Source organism: Oryx dammah, unplaced genomic scaffold (assembly GCF_014754425.2).
Source record: "Oryx dammah isolate SB20612 unplaced genomic scaffold, SCBI_Odam_1.1 HiC_scaffold_23, whole genome shotgun sequence".
NCBI classification, from domain to species: domain Eukaryota; kingdom Metazoa; phylum Chordata; class Mammalia; order Artiodactyla; family Bovidae; genus Oryx; species Oryx dammah.
The window spans coordinates 78,381,362-78,393,704 of record NW_024070207.1 but is presented as its reverse complement, the minus strand read 5'-3'; the positions used below and the strand labels follow the sequence as shown (position 1 = coordinate 78,393,704).

At 42.2% G+C, this 12,343-nt stretch overlaps 1 protein-coding gene across 1 annotated transcript in view; it reads left to right on the top strand.

Annotated features, from left to right (window-relative positions):
- Positions 1–8,062: 8,062 nt before the first annotated feature.
- ZNF41 (zinc finger protein 41) overlaps positions 8,063–12,343 on the top strand; it is a 41,183-nt gene continuing 36,902 nt past the window's right edge. The window contains 1 exon segment of the mRNA XM_040265826.1: positions 8,063–8,256. The gene's annotated coding sequence lies outside the window, so the exon portion shown is untranslated.

The window sequence follows — 12,343 nt, the reverse complement described above, 5'->3', positions numbered from 1 at the left end:
AGTTCAAAAGCATCAATTCCTTGGCACTCAGCTTTCTTTATAGTCCAACTCTCACATCCATACCTGACGACTGGAAAAACAATAGCTTTGACTAGATGGACATTTGTTGGCAAAGTAATGTCTCTGCTTTTTAATATGCTGTCTAGGTTGGTCATAACTTTTCTTCCAAGGAGTAAGCGTCTTTTAATTTCGTGGCTGCAGTCACCATCTGCAGTGATTTTGGAGCCACCCAAAATAAAGTCTGTCACTGTTTCCCCATCTATTTGCCATGAAGTGATGGGACCCAATGCCATGATCTTAGTTTTCTGAATGTTGAGCTTTAAGCCAACTTTTTCACTCTCCTCTTTCACTTTCATCAAGAGGCTCTTTAGTTCTTCTTCACTTTTGCCATAAGGGTGGTGTCATCTGCGTATCTGAGGTTATTGATATTTCTCCTGGAAGTCTTGATTCCAGCTTGTGCTTCATCCAGCCCAGCATTTCTCATGATGTATTCTGCATATAAGTTAAATAAGCAGGGTGACAATGTACAGCTCTGACACACTCCTTTCTCAATTTGGAACCAGTCTGTTGTTCCAGGTCCAGTTCTTACTGTTGCTTCCTGACCTACATACAGATTTCTCAAGAGGCAGGTCAGGCTGTCTGGTTTTCCCATCTCTTGAAGAATTTTCCACGGTTTGTGGTGATTCACACAGTCAAAGGCTTTGGCATAGTCAATAAGGCAGAAGTAGATGTTTTTCTGGAACTCTTTTGCTTTTTCTATGAGCCAGCATGTTGGCAATTTGACCTCTGGTTCCTCTGCCCTTTCTAAATCCAGCTTGAACATCTGGAAGTTCATGGTTCACGTACTGTTGAAGCCTGGCTTGGAGAATTTTAAGCATTACTTTACTAGCATGTGAGATGAGTGCAATTGTGCGGTAGTTTGAGCATTCTTTGGCATTGCCTTTCTTTGGGATTGGAATGAAAACTGACCTTTTCCAGTCCTGTGGCCACTGCTGTTTTCCAAATTTGTTGGCATGTTGAATGCAGCACTTTCACAGCATCATCTTTTAGGATTTGAAATAGCTCCACTGGAATTCCATCACCTCCACTAGCTTTGTTCATAGTGATGCTTCCTAAGGCCCATTTGACTTTGCATTCCAGGATGTCTGGCTCTAGGTGAGTGATCATACTATCGTGACTATCTGGGTCATGAAGATCTTTTTTGTACAGTTCTTCTGTGTATTCTTGCCACCTCTTCTTAATATCTTCTGCTTCTGTTTAGGTCCATACAATTTTTGTCCTTTAGTGAGCCCATCTTTGCATGAAATGTTCCCTTGGTATCTCTAATTTTCTTGAAGAGATCTCTAATCTTTCCCATTCTATTGTTTTCCTCTATTTCTTTGCACTCACTCATCACTGAGGAAGGCTTTCTTATCTCTCCTTGCTATTCTTTGGAACTCTGCATTCAAATGGGTATATCTTTCCTTTTCTTCTTTATTTTTTGCTTCTCTTCTTTTCACAGCTATTTGTAAGGCCTCCATGGACAGCCATTTTGCTTTTTTGCATTTCTTTTTCTTGGGGACGGTCTTGATCCCTGCCTCCTGTACAATGTCATGAACTTCTGTCCATAGTTCTTCAGGCACTATGTCTATCAGATCTAATCCCTTGAATTTATTTGTCACTTCCATTGTATAATCGTTGGGGATTTGATTTAGGTCATACCTGAATGGTCTAGTGGTTTTCCCTACTTTCTTCAATTTAAGTCTGCATTTGGCGATAAGGAGTTCATGATCTGAGCCACAGTCAGCTCCCAGTCTTTTCTTTGTTGTTGACTGTATAGAGTTTCTTCATCTTTGGCTGCAAAGAATATAATCAATCTGATTTCAGTGTTGACCATCTGGTGATGTCCATGTGTACAGTCTTCTCTTGTGTTGCTGGAAGAAGGTGTTTGCTATGACCAGTGCATTCTCTTGGCAAAACTCTTTTAGCCTTTGCCCTGCTTCATTTTGTACTCCAAGGCCAAATTTGCCTGTTAACTCTGGGTATTTCTTGACTTCCTACTTTTGCATTCCAGTCCCTTATAATGAAAGGACATCTTTTTTGGGTGTTAGTTCTAGAAGGTCTTGTAGGTCTTCATAGAACCATTTAACTTCAGCTTCTTCAGCATTACTGGTCAGAGCATAGACTTGAATTACTGTGATAGTGAATGGTTTGCCTTCAAAACAAACAGAGATCATTCTGTCTTTTTTGAGATTGCATCCAAGTACTACATTTCGGACTCTTTTGTTGACTATGATGGCTACTCCATTTCTTCTAAGGGATTCCTTCCCACAGTAGTAGATATAATGGTCATCTGAGTTAAATTCACCCATTCCAGTCCATTTTAGTTCACTGATTCCTAAAATGTTGACGTTCACTCTTGCTATATCTCCTGTTAACCACTTCCAATTTGCCTTGATTCATGGACCTAACAGTCCAGGTTCCTATGCAGTATTGCTCATTACAGCGTCTGACTTTGCTTCTATCACCAGTCACATCCACAACTCGTTTTTGTTTTTTCTTTGGCTCCGTCTCTTCATTCTTTCTGGAGTTATTTCTCCACTGATCTCCAGTAACATATTGTGCACCTACCGACCTGGGGAGTTCATCTTTCATTGTCCTATCTCTTTGCCTTTTCATATTGTTCATGAGGTTCTCAAGGTAAGAATACTGAAGTGGTTTGCTATTCCCTTCTTCAGTGGACCACATTTTGTCAGAACTCTCCACCATGACCTGTCTGTCTTGGGTGGCCCTACATGGCATGGCTCATAGTTTCATTGAGTTAGACAAGGCTGTGTCCATGTGATCAGATTGGTTAGTTTTCTGTGATTGTGGTTTCAGTCTGTCTGCCCTCTGATCAGATTGGCTAGTTTTCTGTGATTGTGGTTTCAGTCTGTCTGCCCTCTGATGGAGAAGGATAAGAGGCATATGGATGCTTCCTGATGGGAGAGACTGACTGAGGGGGAAACTGGGTCTTGTCTGATGGGTGGAGCCATGCTCAGTAAATCTTTCATCCAACTTTCTGTTGATGGGTGGAGCTGTGTTCCCTCCTTGTTATTTACCTGGGGCCAAACTGTGGTGGCCCCTAAGGCTTCCCTGGTGGCTCTGATGGTAAAGTGTCTGCCTATAATTTGGGAGACCCAGGTTTCATCCCTGGGTTGGGAAGATCCTCTGGAGAAGGAAATGGCAACCCATTCCAGTACTCTTGCCTGGAAAATCCCATGGATAGAGTAGCCTGGTGAGCTACAGTCCATGGAGGTCACACACAACTGAGCGACTTCACTTTCATTTTCATTGCAAACTGTGGTGGAGGTAATGAAGATAATGGCGACCTCCTTCAAAAGGCCCCATGCACGCACTGCTACACTCAGTGCCCCCAACCCTGCAGCAGCCACCACTGACCCACGCCTTCGCTGGAGACTCCTGGACACTCCTGGGCAAGTCTGGGTCAGTCTCTTGTGAGGTCACTGCTCCTTTCTCCTAGATCTTGGTGTGCACAATGTTCTATTTGTGCCCTCCAAGAGTCTATTTCCCAGTCCTGTGTAAGTTCTGGCAGCTCTATGGTGGGGTTAATAGCAACCTCCTCTGAGAGGGCATATATCATATCCAAGTCTGCTGCACCCAGAGCCCCTGCCTCTGCAGCAGTCAACTGCTGAGCTGTACCTCCACAGGAGATGCTCAAACACAGTTCTGTCTCAGTCTCTGTGGGGTCTCTGGGTCCTGGTGCAGACAAGGTTTGTTTGAGCCCTCTGAGCGTCTCTGGCTGGAATGGGGTTTGATTCTAAATGCAAATTCGCCCCTCCTACCGTCTTGCTGGGGCATCTCCTTTGCCCTTGGATGTGGGGTATCTCCAAGTCATAATAAAAAGCATTAACTCTTTCCGAAGTATAATATTGATATAATATAATTCCAATCAGAATTACAATAGTTTTGTTTTGTGGAGGGTTTTTCTTTTTTTTTTGAGGAGGGGTAGTATTCAATTTTAAACTTTATAAAATGATTTTAAACTTCAAAGTTTCTAGAAAAAGTAAATCTGTGAGAACAAAAATCTTTTGAAATCATATAGATTACAGAGACATGATAGAGTTCAGATTAAGCTAAATATATTTGTGAATTTATATGACAGAAATGACATTTAATTCAGGGGCTTGTGGGTAATGTGTTCCATAAATGGTGCCAGCTGATAATGTTGAATTTTACCTGAGCCCCGTGATCCTGGTCAATAGTGAGGGTTAAGAAATTCCCTTACTCTTTGGTGTTCTTCTGTGTTACTCTTTGCTTACAGCAAAGATCCCCCCTTCCCTGTATGACTTTGGACTCACAGACACCACTTGTTTGTTGATAACATGGTCAGACACAGACCCTCCAAATTCTCATTCTTTTCCCCCATAAACATTGATTAACCACAACAAAATGCTTATTAGTCGAACTTTAGCCAAGCTTCTCTCTTTCCTACAGGTTCCTGAACTCTGCTTGCCCTCAAGACTGCGGAAGCTCAAAAAAAAAAAAAAATGTGGAACATGCCCTTTTCTCAGCATCTCCTGAGGATTAGCTGACCACAGTGCACACTCTCCTGTCAGATCCCATTGGTCATTTCCCTGATTGTGCAGGTTCTCTTCCACAGAGTCTGCTTATCTTGGCTTGCCTCCTCCTTACCCTATCTACAAAAGAAAAGCTTTCTTCTGTTTGGTTTTGAGATGCTTGCAGATTTCTGAGATGGGGGTTCTCCCCCTATTTGCAATAGCCTTTCTTTCTAGTCTCTCCCTATCCAAGGCTGGATTTGTTTCTATTTGATGCAGCAACAATGAAGCTTGATCTTAATCTCATACCATACATCAGAGTCAATTTCAACTCGATTAAAGGTATAAGTAGAACATTTTAAAACACAAGTGAAATAAATGTTAAGACTATCTTTTTAGGAGTACTTGGAATGGAGAAGGGGTCTGTGCAAGGCAGGAAACACAGAAGCCAGAAAAGAAAGCTTTTTTAAAAAAATGTTTATTTTTGGCTGCACTGGGTCTTTGTTACTGTGCTTTCTGTAGTTGTGGTGAGTGGAGACCACTCCTATTGCAGTATGTGGGCTTCTCATTGCAGTGGCTTCTCTTCTTGTGAAGCATGGGCTCTGGGTGCATGGGCTCAGTAGTTGTGGTGCATGAGCTTAGTTGCTCCATAGCATGTGGAATCTTCCTGAACCAGGGATCAAACCCATCCATGTCTCCTGCAGGCAGATTCTTAACCACTGGACCACCAAGGAAGTCCAAGAAAGCTTATTTTTGATGAAAGAATACATTTTTCTAATTACAGATAAAAGGACACCTACAAAATACAAAGGACAAAATGAGTTGGGGGAAAATATTGCAATGTAATAAATATCTCTAGTTTACAGAGAGCTCTTACAAATTGATAAGAAAAAGACAAATCACTGCAAAGAAAACTTAACAAAGGCTATGAAGATTTGCCAAAGAGAAAAAGCTAAATTGTCAACAAACAGAAAAAGAGCCTCAGTTTTACAAGTGGTCAGGTAGTGGAGGTTAAAGCAATTAAATTACCCCTCAGATTGGCAAAAATTAGAGCATCAACATTCAGTGCTAAAGATTTGCCTTGGTGGACTCATACTGTGCTGGTGGGAGTAGGAAATGTTAAAATATTTTGGGGAAGTGATTTGGCTGTATCTATTCAACAACACAATACCCTTGGATTTAATAGTAAAACTTCAAAATACAGGAAGCAAAAATTGACTGGTGCAATGAAAATCTGACTTACCAGTACAGTGGGAGATCTCTCTCACTAACTCAGAGAGCAAGCAGAAGAAAATCATCAGGAAGAACATACACATTTTAAATAGCTCAAGGGCTTCCCTGGTGGTGCTAGTGGTAAAGAATCTGCCTGCCAATGCAGGAGACACAGGAGACGCCGGTTCGATCCCTGTATCAAGAAGATCCCCTGGAGAAGGAAATGGCTACTCATTCTAGTATCCTTGCCTGGAGAATTCCATTGACAGAGGAGCCTGGCAGGCTGCACAGTCCATGAGGTCGTATAGAGTTGGACACGACTGAGCAACTAACACTATGTCGACTAAAAAAGTATAGTCACAATCTGAAAGTAGAGGGTTATTTTGTTTGGTGGGAATGTTTAGGACTCTGAGCCAGGGAGACAGCATCTCAGTAGCTCCGAGAAAACTGCTCCAAGGAGGCAGGAAGGGAAGTCAGGCTATATGCAAGTTTGCAACAAAGGGAGAAGGTAGTCTGAACACCACATATCAGGTATCAAGTTAAGGAATTTAGCCTTCTATGTATGGGAACATGCAAGCTTCTGGGCTCACCGAATTCATTCCTTTCATGTGCACCTCAGCTCTTTGGGGCCAATCTGTTTCCTTGTTCACCTTACCTCTTGTATTTCTCCAGCTCCTCAACAATCACTATGGGGGGTGGCAACGCCCACTGGATGGCAGTTTGGGGAGCGATCATTCACATTTGGAGGCCAGAAATAGCTGATGGCTGTGACATTGTAGAAGGCAGTGGCAACCCACTCCAGTACTCTTGCCTGGAAAATCCCATGGACAGAGAAGCCTGGTAGGCTGCAGTCCACGGGGTCGTGAAGAGTCGGACATGACTGAACGACTTCACTTTCACTTTTCACTTTCATGCATTGGAGAAGGAAATGGCAACCCACTCCAATGTTCTTGCCTGGAGAATCCCGAGGATGTCGGAGCCTGGTAGGTTGCTGTCTATGGGGTCGCACAGAGTCAGACACGACTGAAGCGACGCAGCAGCAGCAGCAGCAGTGACATTGTTGTAGCCTCGCATTGCTGGAAACAAACTCACTCAGAAGGACAATGCAGATAGTGGAGTGCAATTTATTACACCGGCAGGCCCAAGGCTGAGTCTCCTCTTAGCCAAGGACCCCGACCAGTTTTTGTGAAAACCTTATATACCCTAAGTGTACATGCTCAAACCCACCTGCTCAAATTCTCTGAAACTAGTCTGAACAAATGAAAAGAAAGATACAAAGTTAACCAGTGATTCCTATGCCTTAAGCATAGGTAGTTAACAGTGGACAATTATCAATAGGCCTGTGGTCATACCCCAACAAGCATAATAGAATTTATGATTCTATTTGGTTACACAAATAATTAGGGTATTCTTTTAGCTGACAGAGAGTCTAGGTAGGAGCCCTGGGGCTCTTCCACCCCCGGGGTCTGGTTTTCTAGTTGTATGTCATTTCCATAGATACTGGGCATATAGCTCAAAGTCCACAGTTTGGCCCAAGATGGAGCCTGTTCTCTTTCCTCCTTCAACATTTCTTGTTTATTAATATGGCAGGAGATATTTTCATTTCACAACTAACACACACACTAACAAGCTCAAACCAATGAACACATATGCTAAACCCAACAGCTGGAAAATACAGTCTTTTCCATCAAGTAATGAAACATTGCGGAAAACTGGGTCCCATACTTGAGGCTCAAGGCAAGTTTGAGTCTTGGAGAAGTTTTGCAAGTTTGACACTGGATTTCTAAATAATCCTTGGGTCAAAAGGGGGAAATGGTTACAAACTAGCACTTGAAACTGAATACTAATGAAAATGTATCAAATCAAAACTTGGAACTTGGGGCTTTCCTGGTGGTCTAGTTGTTAATAATCTACCTGCCAGAGCAGCGGAAACCGGCTCCAAGATACTACATGCTGAGGAGCAACCAAGCCCTTGCCACAACTATTGAGCCAAAGCTCCGTGACTACTGAAGTCTGGTGCCTAGAGCCCGGGCTCCCAGAGAAGCCACCGCAATAAGCCCACTCGCCACAACTAGAGAAAACCCGCAGCAGCAAGGAAGAAAACCAGCGCAGTCCAATATTAAATAAATCTTAAAAAACAAAGAAAAAACCTTGAAACCTTGGCTATTCAGAAGAGAGCTTTAGCCTTTATGCTTATATAAGGAAATAGGGAAGCCTGAGTACTCGAGTTTTTTCTTGTTTTAATGGATGAAATGTCTCATTACTGATGTCACAAGCCCCCCTCCCCCGCCCCTCACACCACTGCTCCGTGCACAGATACTTGGTTTCTGGCGCTCAACCACCTCAGCTCCCCGCGCCCACAGTGGTTAAACTCTCGCTGCGGGCGACTTCCGCTTCCTGGCCTAAATTTGACACGTACTATTCCCCCCGTGGCAAATACCCAGGGTCGGTGACAGCCAGAGCCGGGCGATGCCCCCAGCCGACCGGTGGACAGAGGCGCCGTCAGGTGGGCACCCAGCGGCGCCCGGGGCTCTGCCGCCGCGAGCCGCCTGCACGGATCAGGGGCCTTTCCGCACCTGGGGAAGTGGAGCGGGGGTGGGGGCTGGGGAGGGGGCGCCAGTGTCAGGCCAGTGGCTTGGAGGTGTCTTTCTAGCTAGGAGAGGGGAGGGGGCAGGGGGAGTTACTACGTGTGAAGATGCCTCGGCCCCTGGGGATACGGCCGGAGGGCGGGGCCCCAGGACGCAGAGACGGGAAGACACCAGGCCTACGCTTGGGGTAACGGGGGAGGATGCGGCGCAGGAGGGAAGAGTCTGGGAGCCGCAGCCCGACCTGCTGGGCCGGATCGGCTCCCAGGAAACCCCGCCGAGGCAGGTCTGGCGAGGGACCGCTGGTTCCGCAGCCGCAGAGATGCCCACCCTCCCAAGATGGCGACTCCCGGAGAGACACTCCCAAGAGGACAGCCATGTTAGTGGTCTGACAAAGTAACTAAAGAAAATTGGAAAGCCCGCCTCTCCTCTGACACACACAGACACGCGCACGCACTGACACCTCGTGAGTGCACCGGGTGTAATTGGGGTGGACGGCGGCTTCGGCATCGGCACTGCGCATGTGCAGTGTGAAATCCAGAAATGTCAGCGTCCCGCAGAGGCAGTTTCAACACTTTGGGCTCTGGGGCTGAGTTTAATTGAGATGGCGATTTAGCAGCAGTAAAGCACTGACATAATTATGGGGGCGTTAGGACATGGCTTTCTTGCTCAGTGATGGTACTCTGTGGGGTGAGTAATGGGGCTTCTCTGGAGTCTGTGAGGTGGTGCATAGAGTGACACAGGGGTTTGTGGGTGAATGATGGAGGCAGTAGGGAAAGTAATAAGCAGTCTGTGTGCTGAATTTTGGGGAATCTGTGGGGTCAGTGATACAGAGTCTATAGGGTGAGCAGGGGGCATTGATGAGGTGAGCGATGAAGAGTCTGTAGGGTGAGTGATGAGCCTCCTTGGAGGCCACTGATGGGGTAAGTGACTGGGTCTGTGGGATAAGCAGTGGAAGTCTATGGAGTGAGTGATCAGGGGTAAGTGGAGTAAGGAATGGGGACTGTGGTGTGAGTGATCCGGTGTCATCGAGCTCTGTGAGGTTAGTGCTTGGAGGTCCTGTGCAGCGAATCATGGGCGTTCTGTCAGGCGTCATGAGGATTACTGAGGTTATGTGATGGAGGTGTCTGTGAGGTAAATGATGAGGTTCAGTGATGTGAGTGATGAGGATCTTTTGGCGAGTAATGGGTGGTCTGTAGAGTGAATGGTGGAGAGCCTGTGAGGTGAGGATTGGAGAATGAGCGAGTGATAGAGAGTTTTTGAGGTGAGTGATGAGGGCCGTGGGATGAGTGTTGTAGGGTCTATAAGGTATATGATTGGGTTTATTGGGTGGATGGTCAAGGTTTCTGTGGTGTGAGTGATGAGGCTCTGTGGGATGAATGATACGTTTATTTGGGACTGTGGATAGTGATAGAGGGGCCTAATAACCCCATGCTGTGATCGGTGGTTTTAGAATTGAGATGTGATTGTTTCAAAAACCTACTTTTGACCTTCTTGGTCCTGCTGTATCTTTGTTTCCTGTGTCATTAGTTTCTGCCCTTGATTTCATTATTTCTTTTCTTTAGATTCTTTTTTCTTTTATTCCTATTTTTTAATTCCTAAATTGAATCCTTATCTCAATTAATATTCCATAATTTTTAGTATAGGCATTAAGTTCATAAATTTTTCTCTAAGAACACTTTAGTTTCATGTCCCAAGTTTTTATATGTAACACTTCCACCATAGTTTATTAATAATGTTTTCTAATTTCTGTTGTGGTTTTCTCTCTGATCCCTTAGTTATTTAGGTATGAGATTTTGATTTCCCCCAAAGTTGAAATTTTTGTTATTGATTTCTAAATTATAGCCAGAGACTGTCATCTGAGTGATCATTAGGTGCAGGAATGGATGTTCCTTAAAGTGGATGGTATGTATTGAAATTTCAATTAAATTATTTTCCAAAACTTTTGTAAAAGTACGTATCCCACTAGCAGCATATAAAAGGGCTCACTCCAAAATCATCTCCTGCATTGATTGTTGCTGCTTTTTAAATTTCTGCTCTGAGGGCCAAACAAAACAGTATGTAGCTTACTTTGATGTGCATCTTCCTGACAACTGGTGGCCGATCATTTCCTATTTATTGACCACTGAAATGTATTTAAAAATGTTTTATATCCTCTGCTCTTTTTTTCCTTTATGTAGTTTGTCTTTCTCACTAATTTATGGATATTAACCTTCTGTCATTTATTGTAATTTTCCCCTTTATCTCTCTTTATATCTTGATTTTTGAAACATGTCTTCATATATAATTAGAAAAATAGTCATCTGATTAGATAATTTTTCTTTACAAGTTCTAAATATCATGTCTTGCCTACTGAGTTCTCCCTGATTTGGTGCTTAAGTAAATATATGACTTAAATTTAAATTTTCATTGTTTAGGGGTTAAATTTTAATCCAACTGGAAAATTCTGGTGTGTGGTATGAGATGAGATTAAAGTTTGTATTTTCCATTTGGTTAGAAAATTTGACAGCACCAATCATTAAATGAATACCCTTTTCAAACTCAGTTAAATGCCACTTTTGTTACATAAATTCCCAAATATTCTATTTCTGAACTCAGTTTTTTCTGCTGTATGTGTATCTACTCCCATTCAAAAAACTGTTGTGACTTTAGGAATACTTTTAATATTTAATAGTGCTAATCCCCTCACTTTTCCTTTCTTTGGTTGTTTTCTTTAATATTTTTTAGCATTTATTCTTTCATATGAATGTTAAAAACCACTTTATTTTACTTCAAAAGCAACCATTAAAACTATATTTTATAGTTTTCTTCATATAGATTCAGGACCTTTTTTTAAAGTTCATTCTTAGATATTTTACACTTGATTTTTTCATCATCACAATAAATAGCACATTTCTCTATTTCCATAGGGGGAAAAATATTGATTTAAATTTTTTTCTTTTTTGTATGGTATTTCTTATCCAATCCAGTTATCACATTCTCATGTGAATTATAGTTTCCTTTTATGGTCTCTTAGTTTTTCTAAATATAATATCATGTCACGTTCAATTAACAATGATTCTCTCTTCCTTTCAAATATTTTTTTCTGATTACTTCATTTTCTATTGCATTAGCTAGAGCTTTCAGAACAATGTTGAATGATACTTGATAGAGAGAGAACCTCTATCTTGTTGCTAATTTGGAAGTGAAGGATATTCATTCATTCATTCATTCAACAAATGTTTGTTAAATACCTTCCCCTTTCCAGATACTGGATTTGAAATCCTGCATGGCCACTTACTAACTACATGATCTTTTCTTTTTCTAACAGCTTTATTGATATAATTCACCTTCCACAAACTTCAACATTTAAAGCTTACAATTCAGTGGTTGTTAGTATGTTCAAGTTGTGCAAATCACCCTCATAATCCAATTTTAGAACATTTCATCACCCCCAAAAGGAAACATTGTAATGGTTCCACATTCCTACCCCATACCTCCAGCTGCAAGCAGCCACTGATTTATTTTCTGTCTCTATAAATTTGCCTATTCTAGACCTTTCATATATATGGAATCAAACAATATATGCTCTTCAGTGACTATCTTTTTTCACTTAGAATGTTTTCAAGATTCATCCATGCTATACCATGTATCAGTACTTCATTCTTTATTACTGAATAATATTCCTTTGTGTCGATATATCTCATTTTGTTTATCCATTCATCAATTGATAGATATTTGCATTGTTTTTGCTTTCTGGCTACTATGAATAATGCTGCCGTGAACATTTGTGTACAAAAACTTGTACGCAAGTTTGTATATTTTCATTTCTCTCAGAAGTGGAATTGCTAGGTCATATGGTACCTTTAAAGAACTGCCAAACTGTTTTTCAAAATAGTTGCACCATTTTACATGCTACCAGCAATATATGAAGGTTTCAATGTGTCATTTTTAACACTTTGTTATTGTCTGTTTTTTTTTTTTAATTCTAGCCATCTTAATGATTGTGAAGTGGTATCTCATTGTGGT